This window comes from Phyllobates terribilis, unplaced genomic scaffold, assembly GCF_046119375.1.
Source record: "Phyllobates terribilis strain yellow unplaced genomic scaffold, ASM4611937v1 Scaffold_13__5_contigs__length_258822181, whole genome shotgun sequence".
Classification (NCBI taxonomy): Eukaryota; Metazoa; Chordata; class Amphibia; order Anura; family Dendrobatidae; genus Phyllobates; species Phyllobates terribilis.
This window is the reverse complement of record NW_027362773.1, coordinates 57,200,755-57,223,247: the sequence shown is the minus strand read 5'-3', so window position 1 is coordinate 57,223,247 and position 22,493 is coordinate 57,200,755.

The following is a 22,493-nucleotide window of genomic DNA, read 5'->3' as shown; positions in this document are numbered from 1 at the left end:
GTCTTCAGGGTCCTCGTCAGGGAGATCTAGAGTGATTACCAAGAACCATTTCAAAAAGCTTGAACTTGGAAATGTAGCAGAAGGTACAAGAAAGCTGAGGAACTACCGAGGACCAGCTGACGGTACTGGAACCCGGATGGGTAGCAGAAGGTACAAGAGCCAATGGAACTGCCGAAGACCAGCTGACGGTACTGGAACTCGGTTACTAAGCAGGAGGTACCTGTGCCAGAAAGCACTACCAAGGACCAGCAGACGTTGGTGGAACTTGGATACCGAGAAGGAGGCACCTAATCCAAAGGCACTGCCGAGAACCAGCTGACGGTACTGGAACCCGGATGGGTAGCAGAAGGTACCCATGTAAAAAAAAGTTCAAGGCCGCGAGCCGGCCGCAGTTACCAAAACCCACAGTCCTACAGGGGGTGCTTGTCCTATTGGCACTATGGAACCAGCCTTCATTGCCAGATCACGCAGCCCACATAGGAGTCACCTAAACTGCAGACACCATAGAGTCGGCTAACCCGACCGCAACACGACAGGACAACGCATTGGAGGAAAAGTGACGTTGACACTACCTGGAAACAGCTGGCGTGCTGGAACCAGGCTGGGCAGGAGGGAGTACCCGTGCCAAAGTCACTGCCGAGAACCAGCTGACGGTACTGGAACCCGGATGGGTAGTAGAAGGTACAAGAGCAAATGGAACTACCGAGGACCAGCTGACGGTACTGGAACCCGGATGGGTAGTAGAAGGTACAAGAGCAAATGGAACTACCGAGAACCAGCTGGCGGTGCTGGAACCCAGGGTAAATACTAAAAACAGAGTGGAGCCAGAGGTGTAATTGGAGCAAGTTTTAAATCCGTAGTACAGTGGATGTGGACAAAGCAGGAGAATTTGCCGGACACACAGCTGGGGATCAGCTGACGTTACTGAACCCCAATAACACTGGAGCAAGCGTTGACTGTGCAGACGGCACTTCCGAGCGCCAACTGGCGGTGTTGGAGCTCAGGGATAATACTGAAAACAGAGGAGCCAGAGGTGTATTTGGAGGAGGTTTTAAATCAGTAGTACAGTGGATGTGGACAAAGCAGGAGAATTTGCCGGACACACAGCTGGGGATCAGCTGACGTTACTGAACCCCAATAACACTGGAGCAAGCGTTGACTGTGCAGACGGCACTTCTGAGCAGCAACTAGCGGTATTGGAGCCCAGGGTAAATACTAAAAACAGAGGAGCCAGAGGTGTATTTGGAGGAGGTTTTAAATCAGTAGTACAGTGGATGTGGACAAAGCAGGAGAATTTGCCGGACACACAGCTGGGGATCAGCTGACGTTACTGAACCCCAATAACACTGGAGCAAGCGTTGACTGTGCAGACGGCACTTCTGAGCAGCAACTAGCAGTATTGGAGCCCAGGGTAAATACTAAAAACAGAGGAGCCAGAGGTGTATTTGTAGGAGGTTTTAAATCAGTAGTACAGTGGATGTGGACAAAGCAGGAGAATTTGCCGGACACACAGCTGGGGATCAGCTGACGTTACTGAACCCCAATAACACTGGAGCAAGCGTTGACTGTGCAGACGGCACTTCCGAGCGCCAACTGGCGGTGTTGGAGCTCAGGGATAATACTGAAAACAGAGGAGCCAGAGGTGTATTTGGAGGAGGTTTTAAATTAGTAGTACAGTGGATGTGGACAAAGCAGGAGAATTTGCCGGACAAACAGCTGGGGATCAGCTGACGTTACTGAACCCCAATAACACTGGAGCAAGCGTTGACTGTGCAGACGGCACTTCTGAGCAGCAACTAGCGGTATTGGAGCCCAGGGTAAATACTAAAAACAGAGGAGCCAGAGGTGTATTTGGAGGAGGTTTTAAATCAGTAGTACAGTGGATGTGGACAAAGCAGGAGAATTTGCCGGACACACAGCTGGGGATCAGCTGACGTTACTGAACCCCAATAACACTGGAGCAAGCGTTGACTGTGCAGACGGCACTTCTGAGCAGCAACTAGCGGTATTGGAGCCCAGGGTAAATACTAAAAACAGAGGAGCCAGAGGTGTATTTGGAGGAGGTTTTAAATCAGTAGTACAGTGGATGTGGACAAAGCAGGAGAATTTGCCGGACACACAGCTGGGGATCAGCTGACGTTACTGAACCCCAATAACACTGAAGCAAGCGTTGACTGTGCAGACGGCACTTCCGAGCGCCAACCGGTGGTGTTGGAGCTCAGGGATAATACTGAAAACAGAGGAGCCAGAGGTGTAATTGGAGGAGGTTTTAAATCAGTAGTACAGTGAATGTGGACAAAGCAGGAGAATTTGCCGGACACACAGCTGGGGATCAGCTGACGTTACTGAACCCCAATAACTCTGGAGCAAGCGTTGACTGTGCAGACGGCACTTCTGAGCAGCAACTAGCGGTATTGGAGCCCAGGGTAAATACTAAAAACAGAGGAGCCAGAGGTGTATTTGGAGGAGGTTTTAAATCAGTAGTACAGTGGATGTGGACAAAGCAGGAGAATTTGCCGGACACACAGCTGGGGATCAGCTGACGTTACTGAACCCCAATAACACTGGAGCAAGCGTTGACTGTGCAGACGGCACTTCCGAGCGCCAACTGGCGGTGTTGGAGCTCAGGGATAATACTGAAAACAGAGGAGCCAGAGGTGTATTTGGAGGAGGTTTTAAATCAGTAGTACAGTGGATGTGGACAAAGCAGGAGAATTTGCCGGACACACAGCTGGGGATCAGCTGACGTTACTGAACCCCAATAACACGGCAGCAAGTGTTGACTGTGCAGACGGCACTTCCGAGCGCCAACTGGCAGTGTTGGAGCTCAGGGATAATACTGAAAACAGAGGAGCCAGAGGTGTAATTGGAGCAACTTTAAAATCTGTAGTAGTGAGAATGTGGACAGAGCAGGAGAAATTGCCGTCCGCACAGCAGGGGAACAGCTGACGTTACTGAACCCCAATAACACGGCAGCAAGTGTTGACTGTGCAGACGGCACTTCCGTGCGCCAACTGGCGGTGTTGGAGCTTAGGGATAATACTGAAAACAGAGGAGCCAGAGGTGTAATTGGAGCAACTTTAAAATCTGTAGTAGTGAGAATGTGGACAGAGCATGAGAAATTGCCGTCCGCACAGCAGGGGAACAGCTGACGTTACTGAACCCCAATAACACTGCAGCAAGTGTTGACTGTGCAGACGGCACTTCCGAGCGCCAACTGGCGGTGTTGGAGCTCAGGGATTACAGTTCAGGTGGTAGAAACATGAACAGAACAGGAGACCTGGATACTGTTGCCAACCAATTATTTATTCTGGAAGAGGACTGGCAAATTCATGAGAGATTCAGGCCTTGTTCATTTTGAGAAAAGTAAGCCGGTCAACATTATCGGAGGATAGTCGCATGCGACGGTCTGTTAGTACACCACCTGCGGCACTAAAGACGCGTTCCGATAATACACTAGCAGCAGGGCAAGCTAGCACCTCCAATGCATACTGACTAAGCTCTGGCCATGTATCCAGCTTACAGACCAAAAACTTGAAGGGAGAAGAGCCGTCTGGGAGTACACTAAGAGGGCAAGACATGTAGTCTGTCACCATCTGACGGAAACGTTGCCTCCTGCTGACTGGTGCCGTCTGTGATGGTGTAGACATTTGTGGCAGCGGGGACACAAAACTTTGCCACATTTCGGCCATACTGGTCTTGCCTTGTGCTGAGGCGCTGCTTCTGCTCCCTCTTTGTACAGAGCTTCCTCCACTGCCTCGACGCACTGAGCTGCTTTGTAAAGCACTAGCAGCACTGCTCTCGGTTGGAATGGAGAACATGATGGAATGCACCAGTGCGCCTTGGTACTCCCGCATTTTACGCTCCCGGTTCAACGGTGTTATGAGGCTTTGTAAGTTGTCCCGGTAGCGTGGATCTAGGAGGGTGGACACCCAATAATCAGCCGTGTTGAGAATGTGGGCGTTTCTCAGGCACTGCAGCATGAAATCAACCATGTGCTGCAGACTGCCAACTGGCCAAGAAACGCTGTCCCCTGCTTGAGGCGTGATCTCTGCCTGCTCTGCATCACCCCACCCTCGCTCTAGATTCTGACTACTAGAGCATTGTGTACCTCCCTCCTCTGGACAGATGTCTTCCTCATCCATTGACTCCTCCTCATCCTCCTCACAAAGTGTTCCCTGCCTAGGCCTTTGTGAGGAACCACGTTGCGCAGACTGTAGAGAAGCAGATGGCATTTGTGACTCCTCATCCTCCACCTCTTCCAAAACCTCGTCCCTTAGTGCTTGCAGTGTTTTTTCAAGCAGGCAGATAAGGGGGATAGTCATGCTGACTAGTGCATCATCTGCACTCGCCATCCGCGTGGAATAATCGAAGGCACGCAAAATGTAGCAAATGTCCTTCATAGAGGCCCACTCAGTGGTGGTGAAGTGTGAACGGCGCGCACTGCGACTTGTTTGCGCCTGCTGCAGCTGGTACTCCATTACTGCTGCCTGCTGCTCACACAACCTCTCCAACATATGTAATGTTGAATTCCACCTGGTGGGTAGGTCACATATGATGCGATGTTCCGGAAGACGTAATCGGCGCTGCAGAGCTGCAATGCGTGATCTTGCATTGTTGGAACACCGCAAGTGAGCGCACTCTATGCGGACCTTGTGAAGCAGTGCATCAAGATCCGGATAGTCCCTCAAAAAACTCTGCACGACCAAGTTGAGCACATGTGCCAGACATGGGATGTGAGTGAGGTTGCCTAGGCCCAGAGCTGCCACCAGATTTCGGCCATTGTCACACACTACCATGCCTGGCTGGAGATTCGCTGGCACAAACCACACGTCGCTCTGCTGCTTGATGGCATTCCAGAGCTCCTGCGCTGTGTGGCTTCGATTCCCCAAAGAAATTAATTTTAATACGGCCTGTTGACGTTTGGCCACGGCTGTGCTCATATTGGTCACCATAACAGGTAACCGTTCACGGGTCGATGTGGAGGTAGACCGTGACGGCTCCTGCAGCGCTGATTCAGAGGAACTGGAGTATGAGGAGGAGTCAATGTGTACAGACTGGATTCCTGCAATCCTTGGAGTTGGCAGAACACGTACAGCGCCACTCTCAAGATCTGTCCCCGGCTCCACAACATTTACCCAATGGGCAGTGAGGGAAAGGTATCGTCCCTGTCCATGCTTACTGGTCCACGCATCGGTGGTCAGGTGGACCTTGCTACTGACGGCGTTTTGTAGCGCATGTTTAATTTTTCCCTCCACATGATGTTGCAGGGCAGGGACGGCTTGCCTGCTGAAATAAAATCGGCTGGGCACGTTGTATTTTGGGACTGCCAATGGCATAAAGTTACGGAATGTGTCAGTCTCCACCAGCCTGAATGATAGCATTTCAAGGGCCAGTAGTTTAGCAATGCCAGTATTCAGAGCCTGTGCTCGGGGGTGGTTTGCCGAGTATGGGCGCCTTTTCTCCCATGCCTGTGCTAACGATGGCTGTAGACTGGCCTGGGAGTGTGAGGATGACTGGGAAAGTGGTGCTGTGGGTGGAATTACACTGTGTCTCTGTACAACAGTGCCAGAGATTCTTCCATGGCGATCCTGTGAGGAAGCCGAACCAGCTGTGTGTGAGCTGGAGGAAGAGGCTACAACACGAGCTGAAGAGGTGGTAGGTGGCGCTGTAGGTTGGCCTAGGTCTTCAGTGTGTTTTTGTAACTCCACCACGTGCTTGGTCCGCACATGTTTCCACATATTTGTGGTATTGAGGTTGCTGACACTTTTCCCTCTTTTCACCTTCTGATTACACAGCTTGCATTTGACAAAGCAAATGTCATCTGCAACTGTGTCAAAAAAGGACCAGGCACTGCAAGTCTTGGGAGCGCTCACTTTGGATTTTGGAAGAGCCATGCTCCTAATGGGTGCCGAAGTGGAGGCTACAGGCAACCAAGTCTGCCCCCTCCCTCTCCCTCCTTTTTGGGCCGTTCGGGGAATCTCTTCCTCAGAGCTGCTCCCACCACCTTCCTGTCCCTCACGCCATGATGGGTCAAGGACCTCATCATCTACACCACCCTCTTCAAACAACTGCTTCTCCTGGGTAGTCTCGACAGCACAGTACGCACCAGAAAGTGGCACCTGAGTCTCATCATCAGATGCGTACTGAGGTGTGCTGCTGACCATAGGCACTGGCCCACCCGCCTCTTCAGATTCAGAGAGACAAAACGGTTGCGCATCACGGCATACTACCTCTTCTTCAAATTCTCGAATTCTGCTTGGCTGGCCCCCTCTTTCCAAGCCAAGAGATTCAGAGAACAGAAGTAGAGATGGCTCCTGTCCAGGGCTTTCTGACTGCCTGGGCAATTTGGCAGGTGGTGAAGAGACAGATGGGTGCTCTTCAGTGCTCAGGACCTGAGAGGATCTGGAACTAATTGAAGTCGATGCGTTAGCTGCCATCCATCCGACAACGGCTTCAATTTGGTCCTCGCGCAGCAGTGGGGTACGGCTAGCTCCTACAAAGCTGCGCATAAAGGACTGTTCCCTGGTAAAACTGGGGGATGCTGAGTCACTAGTGCCCGCAGCAGGCACAGAATCCCCACGTCCTCTCCCTGCAGGCACAGAATCCTCACGTCCTCTCCCTGCAGAAACTCCACGCCCACGCCCACGACCACATGCCTTACTCCCTGCCTTCTTCATCTTGGTAGACTGATAAAGATAGGCAGAAAAGTACTAAGGGCTTAGTGTGCTTATTCCTGAACAGCTGCTAACAGGTATAAGAAACACTAATTTTATAAAGTGTGGACTAGACTTTAATATGAGCTAATGTGGCCTACACAACTGTAAAGTGGAGTGTTTGGTGAACTTTATTTAGGTTTTTTTTGTCACAAAAAGACACTGGATGTGCCTAAAGATGTAATAACGATAGTATCACAAACTTTTTGTAGCTATTACAATGTAGGAAGGTAACCTACAATGCAATAGATGAGGCTGCAAAAAATAGGCTAATACTAATCTGGCTGGGGCTGCAGGGCCCAATGCTGCAGAAAGGCTCCTCTAACTACTCCTATATAGTGTGTTTGGAACCAATTTAGCTGAATACGGATGGAACCACCACACTAATAGGAGAAATCAGGAAAAATTATGAATTGGCAAAAAAGGACTATGTATGAGGCAGTGACACACACTGAGTGCACTACAACCAGACGTGGTTGAAGCACACACTACAGGGTGAGCTGCACTCACACACCAGACCTTGCAGACAGCGGTGAACAGTACAGATGCAGAGCACTGTGCACTAGCGCTGCAAGACCAAAAAAATTTCTCTATCTACTCCTATATAGTGTGTTTGGAACCAATTTAGCTGAATACGGATGGAACAACCACACTAATAGGAGATATCAGGAAAAATTATGAATTGGCAAAAAAGGACAATGTATGAGGCAGTGACACACACTGAGTGCACTACAACCAGATGTGGTTGAAGCACACACTACAGGGTGAGCTGCACTCACACACCAGACCTTGCAGACAGCGGTGAACAGTACAGATGCAGAGCACTGTGCACTAGCGCTGCAAGACCAAAAAAATTTCTCTATCTACTCCTATATAGTGTGTTTGGAACCAATTTAGCTGAATACGGATGTTACCACCACACTAATAGGAGATATCAGGAAAAATTATGAATTGGCAAAAAAGGACAATGTATGAGGCAGTGACACACACGGAGTGCACTACAACCAGATGTGGTTGAAGCACACACTACATGGTGAGCTGCACTCACACACAGAGACCTTGCAGAAAGCGGTGAACAGCACAGAGAACTGTGCACTAGCGCTGCAAGGCACAGCGATTTATAAAGTAGCTTGGGTAAAGCAGAATCGACCAAATAGGTAGCTAAAACTGTCCCTCAGAACAACAGTGTCCTATCCCTAACTGAATTCACAGCAGAGTGAGCTCAAAATGGCGGCGGCGGCTTTTATAGTGCATCATGACATCATTTCAGCAGCCAATCACAGCCATGCCATTAGTTAAGATGCCTACATGCCTAACAGGATGTGCCCACACTTCTTAGGATCCTCTTTTGGCTGAATAAAATGAAAATGGCTCATTGCATTATGAGAACTTCCGATTCCGGTATACGATATTGCAAAAGTATCGGAATTAAGTATCGGAATTCCGATACCGCGAATATCGGCCGATACCCGATATTTCAGTATCGGAATGCTCAACACTAGTCGCCATACAAAAAAAAAGCTCTCACACAGGTCCAGCAAAAAAAATAAGGCACAGGTCTCAGAATTTTTCTAATAAAATTCTGAAAATGTTTTAACCACTAAAATATAAAAAAAAAACCTCTAAAAAATAAGCATCACAGTAATTATACTGTCCAAAAGAATTATATTGGCAGGTCATTTTTACAGAACAATGAACACTGTAAACACAAAACCCCAAAAACAAATGGCAAAATTGCGTTTCTTTTTTTCACTATTTCATCCAACTTGGAATTTTTCATGTTTTTCAGTATATTATATGGCAAAATATATTATAAAATTCAAAACTACTTGTCCTGTAAAAAACAAAGCCCTCATAAGTTATGGCCCTTGGAAGAAGAAGAGGAAAAAAAAGAAAGCAAAGGAAGGGCTTAAACCTCTCCTAACTATTCTTAATGACCAGATATTTATCTGCTTGCCATGTCAGAAGCCGAGCTAGGTTTTTGCATTTAAATGGAGAATAATTTAAAACATTTTTAAATTTGAACAATTAAATGGAAATTTGTGAAAAAATAATTGTTTCATTTTTAAATACCAATTTAATATTTAAACGTTTAAAAATAGATACAACCAACATAATAAATCGGAAATCATAGAAGATGCATTGTTTGCATCAAATATTTAGAACCGTTCCTGAGCTAGACATATATTTTAGCCCAGAGCAGCATTCACCATTTCACCTCGCATCTCTATCTGGTTGTACTATGAAAGCAAGAAAAGAATTGAAAAAGGTTTTGTTATAGTGAGGTAGATCGTTTTGCCAGTACACACAGAACAATCTGGAACTGTGTACTGTGAAAAAGATCTACCTCACTATAACAAAACCTTTTTCAATTCTTTTCTTGCTTTCATACCAAGCTGTTTAGCGTGATAGCCTCCATTATTTAGCCATTTTAACATTGGAATATTTGTCCGGCCTTCTGCTACAAGTCTGGAGTCGCACTATGTGACTGCAGATTTGTGAATCCTCAGATTGTGTGCACTGTGATGATTCTCCAGTGCTGGCACCGGGAGTGGCGGGCGTGCGACCGGAAGTATTTGATTTACATGCATGCGGTCACGTGCCAACCAGTTGGGTGCAGCGTCGCTTAATGCAAGTGTATTGAGTGAGGCCGGACAAGTCTAGTTGGAATGTGTCTGGAAATGTACAAATCACATACTTGTGGTCACATGACCACCTGCTCCCAGCGCCAGAAAGTCCTCACAGCATGTAGTGTGCGCAATGTGAGGATGCATAAGTCTGCAGTCACGTAAAGTAAGATAAGGCCGCTAACACCTTTAATTTCCTCCTTTGAAAGTATTATTCACATGCTAATGCCTGTGCCATTCTCTTTCACTTTCTCATTTTAGATTCTGTTTTCTGCATTGCCCTTTTCATATAGATGATAAATACAAGACTCATGTGCTTGCATGACTACAGTCCATGGATAAATGTTCTAACTAATGTTCGCAACTTTGCATCCTATTTCTGTAGAATGCCTGGTCTCTAATCCCCAGAATAGAAATCACTCTTAGACTAAACACTGAACAAGCAGATAATGCTGAGAGATTATGGTCCACCATCCAGCAGAATTACGAATGCAGATGTAGAGTGGGTTCTAATACTAGCTGTAATTTAGAATGATTTTTTTCTTTATAGGTTTTGCCCAAACCAGAACAATTATTTAAACACAAAATAGCAAAGTAATCTCCACAACTGTCACAAGAAATGTTTTGTCTTTGAAAATTACTTCCTGTGAATTGTACAATAGAAATTCCCTTAACTCTCAGGAAGATCGAAAAAAATATTATTTTAACTGGGTTCAATAGACACAACTGAGTCTGTGGTAAATAGAAATAACAGATATAGATTGAAAAAACTGAAATCGTGACTAGAGATGAGCGTTGTTCTACTCGAACTGTTCGCCAATCTCAAATTCGAGCTGTTTTGGGCGGTGTTCGAGCCGGTCGGCGAACACGAACAATTTGAGAAAAATTCGGCTGTTCGAGGTTATGTTCGATAAATGTTCGTGCACCAAAATCATAACTGGATTTTTTCTCAGTAATGATGAAAATTAATGTTAATACGCAGTTTGAGTGTACAGCGGGGCGGGGGGAGGGGCAGGGGATGGATCTCTGCAGGAACAATGAAGATCTCCATTTTTTTTTCTCTTTCCCGCATTTGCAGTGGGGAGGTGCAATCTGTCAGCCTATCAGCAGCGCACACACGGAGCGAAGTGCTTTTTTTCACACAAGCAAGGGCATGTGTGATTGGCAGTGTATGTCACATGTCCTTGCCCTATAAGACCCAGCCATTTTCCCCGTCGCCACCATTTTCTCACTGCTGCAGCTGCGTGTTAGACGGCACCGCTGTTGCTGTGTGCGCTATACCTTGTTAATTTCAAGCCAATTTTCGCACAAATCTACAGATAGCTTGGGAGTAGGGAATAGTTGTGATTGCAGTCCTTTTAAGGACTAGGTTACAGCATTTCCTACGACTTTTATCAAGCAGGTCTGTGCTCTTAAATAGATAGATTGTGGGAGTAAAGACTAATTGTAATTGGAGTCCTTTTCAGGACTAGGTTACATCAGTTCCTATCAGTTTTTGCCAGGCAGGTCTGTGCCAGTGCTGTGCAAGTTTTTTTCACAGCATTTGGCTGAATCTAGCAAAGCTAATCCTTTTTGGCCTATTGCAGAGTGTGTTAGTCAGTGGAGTAGCCTATCTGTGTTGCAAGATATACCACCTGTGTATAGAATACCATTTTTTTTACTGCACCTAGTGAAGTAAAATCTTTTGGGCATAGCATCATTCTATTAGTCCATCTATACTGACCTCCATCAGGTTGCAAACTGAATATAATTTTTTTCTGCATCTAGCTCTGAAAAGATATTTGGGCTTCTAGCTGTGTGTGGGACTTGGTCTATTAGTCCATCTATACTGACCTCCATCAGGTTGCAAATTAAAAATAATTTTTTTCTTCATTTAGCTCTGAAAAAATATTTGGGCTTCTAGCAGTGTGTGGGACTTGTTCTATTAGTCCTTCTATACTGACCTCCAGCAGGTTGCAAATTGAATATAATTTTTTTCTGCATCTAGCTCTGAAAAAATATTTGGGCTTCTAGCGGTGTGTGGGACTTGGTCTATTAGTCCATCTATACTGACCTCCATCAGGTTGCAAATTAAAAATAATTTTTTTCTGCATCTAGCTCTGAAAAAATATTTGGGCTTCTAGCAGTGTGTGGGACTTGGTCTATTAGTCCATCTATACTAACCTCCATCAGGTTGCAAATTAAAAATAATTTTTTTCTTCATTTATCTCTGAAAAAATATTTGGGCTTCTAGCAGCGTGTGGGACTTGTTCTATTAGTCCATCTATACTGACCTCCATCAGGTTGCAAATTAAAAATAATTTTTTTCTGCATCTAGCTCTGAAAAAATATTTGGGCTTCTAGCAGTGTGTGGGACTTGGTCTATTAGTCCATCTATACTGACCTCCATCAGGTTGCAAATTAAAAATAATTTTTTTCTTCATTTAGCTCTGAAAAAATATTTGGGCTTCTAGCAGTGTGTGGGACTTGGTCTATTAGTCCATCTATACTGACCTCCATCAGGTTGCAAATTGAATAAAAAAATTTTCTGCATCTAGCTCTGAAAAAATATTTGGGCTTCTAGCGGTGTGTGGGACTTGGTCTATTAGTCCATCTATACTGACCTCCATCAGGTTGCAAATTAAAAATAATTTTTTTCTGCATCTAGCTCTGAAAAAATATTTGGGCTTCTAGCAGTGTGTGGGACTTGGTCTATTAGTCCATCTATACTGACCTCCATCAGGTTGCAAATTGAATAAAAAAATTTTCTGCATCTAGCTCTGAAAAAATATTTGGGCTTCTAGCGGTGTGTGGGACTTGGTCTATTAGTCCATCTATACTGACCTCCATCAGGTTGCAAATTAAAAATAATTTTTTTCTGCATCTAACCCAGCCAATAGTTTTGGCCTAATACCACAGTTTGGCCACTCAGCTCTGCTCGGTTACCATCCATTGTTTTTTTGTGCAAACAACTCCAGAGTTGTGAATTAGTTAACCACCAAAATGAGTGGAAAAAGGCCTGCTGCTGGTGGAAAGGGGAATAGGCGTGTTGAGAAGGGGAAAAAAGGTTGTGTCCGTGGGGTAGGTGCAGAAGAAAGACCATCTTCCAGCCAAACTAAAATGTCTACTTCTTTTAGCGGACAATGTGATAAGATCCCTTTCTTACGGCCACGCCAATCGCTACAAATTCCAGATGAGGCACAAAAACAGCAGGTGCTTCAACGGATATCAAGTGCTCCTTTAAGTGGGCTCTCCTCCACATCAACTTCAACATCACAAATACTCCAGTCCTCAAAGGTGTCACCCAAATCGCACTTGCTTCCTCACAGCTCCCAAATCTCCAGCTGCCCGTCTGAGTATGAGGTAGAACAGATGGTTGAGTCTGCAGAGCTGTTTACTCATACTATAGCCTGGGAATCAGAGGTCGACTCCAGCGCTTCTGTGAATCCAGACGAGGAAATGATCTGCACTGATGCCCAGAATCTTTATGAGTCGGATCCAGGACCAGACGCAGAAGGTTCTGACCATAATGTAGACCCTCATTCCTAAACTGTAACTCCTGTTGGTGGAGACAATGAGGAAGACGATGATAAGACTCAAATACCTGATTGGAGCGACAACTTTAGTTTTTTGTCAGGGCAGGAACAGGTTGGCTCTGAGGACGACGGGTGTGATAACGCACAGGGTGATGATGATGAGGTCGGAGATCCCACTTACTGTCAACCCACAGTCAGCCAAGAGATGAGGTCAGCAGAGGAGGTGGAGGAAGATGCTAGTGACGACGAGGTCAGGTTGCGCCTTCCTGGACAGAGACGTAGTACTGGAAGCACGTCAACAACTGCATCCTCAAACACAACTCTGCCTCTCACCACAAGTCGTGGTGGCTCTTCAGGTCGCATGAGTGCTAAGCCTTGCATAGCCTGGGCATTTTTTCAGATCGATAAAGATGACCCAACTCGTGTTATCTGTAACATTTGTCAGCAAAAGCTAAGTAGAGGCCAAAAAATACATAGTTTGAGTACTTCATGCATGAACCGGCACATGGACATGAAGCATAAGTTGCAGTGGGAAGCTCAGTGTGCTACAATGCGGCCTAGCCGGCCGGGCCAACCACCGTCTGCCATATCTTGTGCATCCGCGGCCTCTTCATCCTCTGTGACTGGGGGGACAGCAGTCACACCTGTTTTGGGGCGCAGACCTGCCACCTCTTTACCCGCAACAGCCAGCGTGATTGGCAGGTCATCATTTTCTTTGGAGGTGGTAACACCAGCTGGTCTTGAGCGCTGTCCGACATCGATAGCACCACCTTTGGATCAAGGCAACCTAACATGTCCGCCTGCATCTTCCTCACAGACCGGCAGTTTGCCGGGGACACCCTTATCAACCCCGTCTAAGCACAATAGCCAGCCCTCGGTCCCTCAGATGTGGACAAGTAAAAGACCATTTCCTCCTAGCCATGAGAAAGCTAAGAGGTTGAATTTCACCATCTGCAAGCTCTTGGCTACAGAAATGCTGCCTTTCCGCCTGGTGGACACAGAGGATTTTCGAGACCTTATGTCCGTCGCAGTGCCCCAGTACCAGATGCCCAGTCGGCACTACTTCTCAAAGAAAGGTGTGCCTGCGCTCCACCAGCATGTCGCACACAACATCACCGCTTCTTTGAGAAACTCTGTGTGTGACAGGGTGCATTTCACCACAGACACTTGGACGAGTAGGCATGGACAGGGGCGTTACATGTCGCTGACTGGGCACTGGGTAACTATGGTGACAGCAGGACAAGGGGCTGCTGTCCAAGTCTTGCCGTCCCCACGAGTTGTGCGTCAATCCTCTTTATGTCAAAGTTCCTCCACTGCTTCTGCCTCCTCAACCTCCTCTCGGTCTTCCACCTGCACCCAAAGCCTGTCTGGTCATGCCACAAGCTTTCTAACTGCGCAGAAGGGATCCTGCACACCTCCTTACTATGCTGGCAGTAGGGCTCAACGTCATCAGGCGGTTTTTACATTGAAATGTCTGGGAAATGTGAGTCACACAGCTGAGGAGTTGTGGTCAGCTCTGGAGAACCAATTTCATGAATGGTTGTCTCCACTGGACCTGAAACCAGGGAAGGCCGTGTGCGACAATGCTGCAAACCTGGGTGCGGCCCTTCGCCGGGGCAATGTCACACACGTGCCTTCTATGGCTCACGTGTTGAACCTGGTTGTCCAGCAATTTTTAGCCCACTATCCCAGACTAGATGGCCTTCTGCAGAGGGCACGGTCGCTGTGTGCTCACTTCCGCCGTTCGCATCCCGCAGCTCAGCGACTTACATCTCTACAGAAGTCGTTGGGCCTGCCACTTCACCGGCTAAAATGCGATGTGCCTACCCGGTGGAATTCAACTCTGCACATGTTGCAGCGACTGTGGCAGCACCGACAAGCCCTGGTGCAATACGTTCTGACGTATAGCCTGGGCCAACGAGATTCAGAGGTGGGGCAAATCACGCTGGAGGAGTGGTCTCAGATCAGGGACCTATGCACCCTTCTGCACAGTTTTGAAATGGCGACGAAGATGTTTAGTGCTGACGATGCCATTATCAGCATGACTATTCCGGTGATTTACATGCTGAAGCACATGTTAAACAGAATTCGGAGTCAGGTGGTGGCACAAGAGGAGGTGGAGGAAGTAGAGGAGGAGGAGTTGTATGCGGAAGGGCTAACATCTGCAAGGTCCAGACGGTCGGCAGCACCAAGGCGGCAGGCATGTGAGGGTGGGGGAGATGGTTTTACCAGGGCGCATGGTAGCAACCAAACTAGTGAGGAAGGTGCAGGAGCCCAGGAAGAAGTGGAGGACGAACTGATGGAAGACTCATCAGATGAGGGAGACCTTGATCACATTTCTGTTGTGCGAGGTTGGGGGGAGAGGACAGAGGAAGGAAGCATGATTGTTACCTCGCCACCAACACAACAGGGACTTGGTGCTCCTGGATGCCCAACACACATGAGTGCCTTCTTGCTGCACTACCTGCAACATGACCCTCGAATTGTGAGAATTAGAAATAATCCTGACTACTGGGTTGCCACACTGTTAGATCCCCGGTACAAAAGTAAATTTGCCGAAATTATTCCTGCCATAGAAAGGGATGCACACATGCAGGAGTATCAGCAGAGACTGTTGCAGAATCTTACATGTGCTTTTCCACAAAACACCAGTGGTGCACGTAGTGAATCTCACAGTTCCAACTTGCCAACCGTGGGACCGTCAAGTGTTCAGCACTCAAACCGTAACAGAACCACAGTATCTGCTGGTAACATCAATTTTGCGGAATCATTTCACCACTTTTTTAGCCCATCCTTTGCAAGGCTACAGGAGACAAGAAGTCTGACACATAGTCAACGCCTAGAGACGATGGTACAGGAGTATCTCCAAGTAAACATTGAAGCCATGACAGTGTCACTGGACCCTTGCTCTTTTTGGGCTTCCAATCTGGATAAATGGCCGGAGCTAGCCACTTACGCCTTGGAGATCTTGTCATGCCCCGCAGCCAGCGTTCTGTCTGAACGTGTGTTCAGCGCTGCTGGTGGTGTGCTGACAGATAAGCGCACGCGGCTCTCCACTGATAATGTAGACAGACTCACGTTCATAAAGATGAACAAATCATGGATCCGAAACGACTTTTCTACCCCTGTGTCATCCTGGGGAGAGTAAAAGCTTGATGATTGGTTAAAATCACCCTACCAACCGTTTTAAGCTTTCAAATTACTAATCATGTTTATCTGTATCTTGGCTGGAAAATAATTTGTGCTTTGTAGCAGTGTGCAGCACTGATTCTATTAGGCCATCTATAATAAGCTCCACCAGATTTAAAATTACTAATCATGTTTATCTGTATCTTGACTGGAAAATAATTTGGGCTTTGTAGCAGTGTGCAGCACTGATCCTATTAGGCCATCTATACTAAGCTCCACCAGATTTAAAATTAATAATAATTTTTAGATGCATCTAGCCCGGAAAATAATTTTGGGGCTCCGAGATGCGCAAGACACATAAGTGCCTTCTTGCTGCACTACCTGCAACATGACCCTCATATTGTCAGAATTCGAAGTAATCATGACTACTGGGTTGCCACACTCTTAGATCCCCCAAACTTTTCGATCAACCTTTTCATTTTAATAAAGACCAAAAAAATGGTCATTTTTGAAATTATAAGCATTAGCAGGTTATTAGAAACTGAAATCAAACAGTTTTCAACTCAAAACTTTATTCTAGGTGATGTTACATTTGCACATAGGACCCCTGGTTCGAAAGGAGCTTCTGAACTCTCTCGTCCATTGAATTTGTCAGGTTTTGGATGGTTTCTGCTTCAATTGTTTTGCATGAGGACAGAATACACTCCCAGAGCTCTTGCTTAGATGTGAACTGCCTCCCGCCATCATAGACACTCCTTTTGATTATGCTCCAGAGGTTCTGAATGGGGTAGAGGTCAGGGGAGCATGGGGGTCACACCATAAGTTTGTCCCCTTTTATGCCCATATCAGCCAGAGATGCAGATGTTTTATGTGCAGCATGAGATGGTGCATTATCATGCAAAAAAATGATCTTGCTGTGAAATACACGGTTCTTCTTCTTGAACCATGGCAGGAAGTGCTGTTTGAGAAAATCCACATACATTATGGAGTTCATCTTTAGCGCCTTCAGGGATCCTAAAGGGGCCGACAATCTCTCTCCCCATGATTCCAGCCCAAAACATTACTCCACCTCCTCCTTGTTGGCGCTGTAGCCGTGTTTGCGTGGAGTGTCCATCAACCAGCCATCCTCCACTCCATCCATCTGGACCATCGAGCGCTGCACGGCACTCATCCGTGAACAAAACAGTTTTGAAATCAGTCTTCATGTAATGTTTGGCCCACTGGAGCCGTTTCTGCTTGTGTGAAGTGGATAGAGGAGGTCGACAGGATGGCATATGCACAGCTGCAAACCTCTGAAGGACCCTGCATCTTGTTGTTCGGGGGACGTTGGAGGCACCAGCAGCTTCAAAAACTTGTCTGCTGCTATGACAAGGCTTTTTTGCCGCTGCTCTTTTAACCTGACGTAATTGCCTGTAGGAAAGAGTCCTCAATTTGCCCTTATCAGCACGCACACGTGTGTACTGTGAATCAGCTACATACTTCTTGATTGCCAAGACACTTCATCCTGATCATCGCACAATGTTGATTGTAGTCATGCCTTGACCTAAACACTCCACAATTTGTTGCTTCTCAGCAGCCAACACATCCTTTTTCTTTCCCATTTTGGCAGAAAATGTAGGCTGATTAATAATGTGAGACAGCCTTCTTAAGTAGTCTTCCCTTTCATTGGACACACCTGCCAAACTAATTAGCACAGGTGTCTGCAATTGCTTACAGTGATATAAAGAGCCCTGACACACATCACCATCAATGAGTTTAACTGACAAACAAACAAATTCTTCCCTTATCACTCCTAAACACTTTTTGCATAATAATTTGGAACACAGTGTACATGTGCTTTTCCACAAAACACCAGTGGTTCACGTAGTGAATCTTACAGTTCTAACTTGCCAACCGTGGTCTGTATGGAGTTGTTCAATAAAGGGCCCAAAATTAAGATAACATAGATGGGAGAGGTCTCTATGAATAGGAATTCCTAAGTATTTGATACCCTGTGAGGGCCAGGCAAAGGGAAAGTTGGACTGGATGGAATCCTATATGGATTTGGGGAGGGAGACATCGAGGGCCTCAGACTTCGCTGCATTGATTTTAAAATTTGACCATGTAACAAAGTGATCTATTTCAGCCATAACAGCATGGATGGATATATGTGATTGAGTGATATATACTAGGACATCATCAGCAAATAGAGAGCACTTGTACTCGGTGCTTCCCACCTCAATCCACCTAATATTGGGGTTATGGCGAATTGATGAGAGCAGGTGCTCTGTCACTAGGATGTATAAGAGAGGGGACAGAGGACATCCCTGCCTTGTCCCATTGGTGATTGTGAAAGGTGATGAAAATGTTCTGATGCACCCCCTGGGCCTTGGGACACCCGGAGCCAGACCCTTTTTGGTGGATGCTGGTGGTTGTAGTCTTCGTGGCGGCGACCCGGTTCCGTGGCTCAGGGTGGTCAAACCAGTGGCGGAACTATTTATGTGGTTTTGATGTTTAAATGTCCGACTACGCCACCCGTGGATTGCGGTCAGAGTGAACCGCCGCTGCAGCGCAGACCGCTGAGGCTGGTGTTGTGGGTGCAGAGCGTAGCATAACTCCCCACGGGAGGAGTATAGCCTCAGGGCAGTGTATGCGGAGGATGGGGGTGATGGTGCAGGGCAGCAGCAGTAACGACACGGAGTCAGTGATGCAGTCCAGGGTCTTTACTCACAGTTCTTATTATCCAGACCACGTCTGCAGGTAACGGCTGCCCACGTCGTACTGTGCTCACCAGGTGAGGGGCTCAGACAACTCCCAGATAACTTTGGAGCGCTTCACAGGACCCCCTTTGTGTGTCCTTTGTCTGGCCTTTCTTACCAACCCTTCTGTCCGGCTGCCTCGGGCCTCCTATTGGTAAACTTGGCGCCAGTTTCCCTGACCCTATGTGGTGCCTTCCTAGCGGGTGTAGTGAGGGGCTGCGCCACATAAAATGTCACAGCCTCCGGTTTCTAGCTGAGGGTCGTTTCCTGCCTCCACTAGTTTCGGGGACCGGTCTCCCCCTTTGGCCTGACCCCTCCACGCAGGTGGATTCGGGCGTGCGGTGGCGACTCGCCCGTCTGCACCCCTGAGATCCCTTCATTCCTCGTTCCTGGAGCCTTCTCCGCTCCTCTTCCTTCCTTCTCCCTCTTCCAGGCCTGGGCCTCTGTTACTACGCCCGCCTCCGGAGCAGAGCTCATGCAGAGCCCCTGCTCCCTGCCACTTCTGCTCAGACTTCTCTGCACTGAACTAAGATGGTGCCCACCTTTTATACTCCCTTCTCAATGCACCCAGGAACTGCTTCCTCCCTGCTCCTGCACTACAGGGTTCCCCTTCCTCAGTGTTCCCTCCCCCCACTCCAGCCAGGGACAGGGACTGTCGTGCCCATCTCACAGGCATATTGGTCGCCCTGCCCCACGGCAATGTGGTGTAATGCATGCAGGTGTCGGGTCCTGATCCACACTCCATCCTTACCTGAGAGTGAGATATCACACCTCTGGGTGAGGTGCAATACCTCTGCAGCAACCGAGCCCTCAGGGTGCTACAGTTCCATTTATCTTCAGCCTAGGTGACGTATTGTGATACAGGGCCGTGATTTTGGTTATAAAAGGGTCCCCTAGACCCCTACCCCAAGCTTTTTAAGAGAATCATATATGGCGTGCCAGGAGACTCTATGGAATGCTTTCTCAGCATCCAACGAGAGTATCTAATTACAAATTTTTAACTGCATCTAGCCCAGGAAATACTTTGTGCCTAGTAGCAGGGTCTGCTAGTCAGCGGATTATCCCGGCTGTTAAGCAAGCTACACCACCTGTAGTTTGGACACTTAATTTTTTCAAAGGAAATGCTTCGGGACCATGGGATACTCAGTGAAGAGCATCAGGAGGCACCCCAAGGCATAGGGGCTGGGACTGGCAGTAGGATGCCTTGCGGTGGACAGCCGAGCTCGATCCTTATAAAAGCTTTTTAACTGCAGCAGCTTTAGTGGACGCTACTGGAGCTGGAATTACGCGGCTGCTGGCATGAGACTTGCCCTCCAATAGATCCTTGTAAATGGATTTAAAGTGTATTCATTCAAATTAGAGAGACAATTTAAATTAAAAAGCTTAGAGCTGCCTCCACCACAGGGGGGCTCCCTCGACCCACCAGCGGACAGGCATCAGTATTGGGAGAGGGGGGCTGGCCGTCAGGGTTCACCGCGGCTCTGGCACAAACCCGGCGACACGGAGGTGGCACGGGCAGGAGCGGACTGAACGTGTCGGCTTCTCACTTTTTGGATTTTAGAAGGGCATGACATGCCTATATCTGTGTCTCCCCCTCCTTTTACTCCTCCACCTCTTTTCTTTTCGCATTACTATATGTACTTGTCACTTTTCCATGTGTTAGTTGTGTCTTCTGAGCAGTTTCTCAGCTTTTGGACACCTTTGAAGGTGTTTTCTATGTGTTTCTATGTGTTTCTGTTTGCCTGCCATTGGTTTTAACGGTGTTCGAAGGTGTTCGACGAACAGTTCGACGAACAGTTCGGCGAACACACGGTTGTTCGACGAACCGAACCGAACTCGAACACTACGGGGGTGGCTCAACACTACTATCCAGTTTTGGGCCTTTGGTATCTAAAAAAAAAAACTGTTTGAGTGTGTCGCTCACTGTTCAGCCGCAAATCTATATATTTAAAAAAGTCTGGTATACCCCAGTAAACAATAACTGTGGTTTTGCCATCCCACTGTAAAAAATCTCTATTATTCAGGTTTTGGTATGTTTTCCGTAAAGAAAAACAGTAGTGTCTCCTGACTGTTGTGACACAAAAATATATGTGTTGAAAATAGTCTGGTGTAAGCCCGACAAATCACAGTGTGGTTTTGCAGTTCCACGGGTCAAATCTCTGTACTATCCAGTTTTGGGCCTTTGGTATCTTAAAAAAAAACTGTTTGAGTGTGTCGCTCACTGTTCAGCCGCAAATCTATATATTTAAAAAAGTCTGGTATACCCCAGTAAACAATAACTGTGGTTTTCCCATCCCACGGTAAAAAATCTCTATTATTCAGGTTTTGGTATATTTTCCATAAAGAAAAACAGTAGAGTCTCCTGACTATTGTGGCACAAAAATATATCTGTTGAAAACAGTCTGGTGTAGGCTCGACAAATCCCAGTGTGGTTTTGCAGTTCCACGGGTCAAATCTCTGTACTATCCAGTTTTGGGCCTTTGGTATCTAAAAAGAAAACTGTTTGAGTGTGTGGCTCACTGTTCAGCCGCAAATCTATATATTTAAAAAAGTCTGGTACACCCCAGTAAACAATAACTGTGGTTTTGCCATCCCACGGTAAAAAATCTCTATTATTCAGGTTTTGGTATGTTTTCTGTAAAGAAAAACAGTAGTGTCTCCTGACTGTTGTGACACAAAAATATATCTGTTGAAAATAGTCTGGTGTAGGCCCGACAAATCCCAGTGTGGTTTTGCAGTTCCACGGGTCAAATCTCTGTACTATCCAGATTTGGGCCTTTGGTATCTTAAAAAAAAAACAGTTTGAGTGTGTCGCTCACTGTTCAGCCGCAAATCTATATATTTAAAAACTCTAGTATACCCCAGTAAACAATAACTGTGGTTTTGCCATCCCACGGTTAAAAAATCTCTATTATTCAGGTTTTGGTATATTTTCCATAAAGAAAAACAGTAGTGTCTCCTGACTGTTGTGACACAAAAATATATCTGTTGAAAATAGTCTGATGTAGGCTCGACAAATCCCAGTGTGGTTTTGTACTTCCACGGGTCAAATCTCTGTACTATCCAGTTTTGGGCCTTTGGTATCTAAAAAAAAAAATGTTTGAGTGTGTCGCTCACTGTTCAGCCGCAAATCTATATATTTAAAAAAGTCTGGTATACCCCAGTAAACAATAACTGTGGTTTTGCCATCCCACTGTAAAAAAGCTCTATTATTCAGGTTTTGGTATATTTTCCGTAAAGAAAAACAGTAGTGTCTCCTGACTGTAGTGACACAAAAATATATCTGTTGAAAATAGTCTGGTGTAGGCTCGACAAATCCCAGTGTGGTTGTGCAGTTCCATGGGTCAAATCTCTGTACTATCCAGTTTTGGGCCTTTGGTATCTAAAAAAAAAACTGTTTGAGTGTGTGGCTCACTGTTCAGCCGCAAATCTATATATTTAAAAAAGTCTGGTACACCCCAGTAAACAATAACTGTGGTTTTGCCATCCCACGGTAAAAAATCTCTATTATTCAGGTTTTGGTATGTTTTCCGTAAAGAAAAACAGTAGTGTCTCCTGACTGTTGTGACACAAAAATATATCTGTTGAAAATAGTCTGGTGTAGGCCCGACAAATCCCAGTGTGGTTTTGCAGTTCCACGGGTCAAATCTCTGTACTATCCAGATTTGGGCCTTTGGTATCTTAAAAAAAAAAACAGTTTGAGTGTGTCGCTCACTGTTCAGCCGCAAATCTATATATTTAAAAACTCTGGTATACCCCAGTAAACAA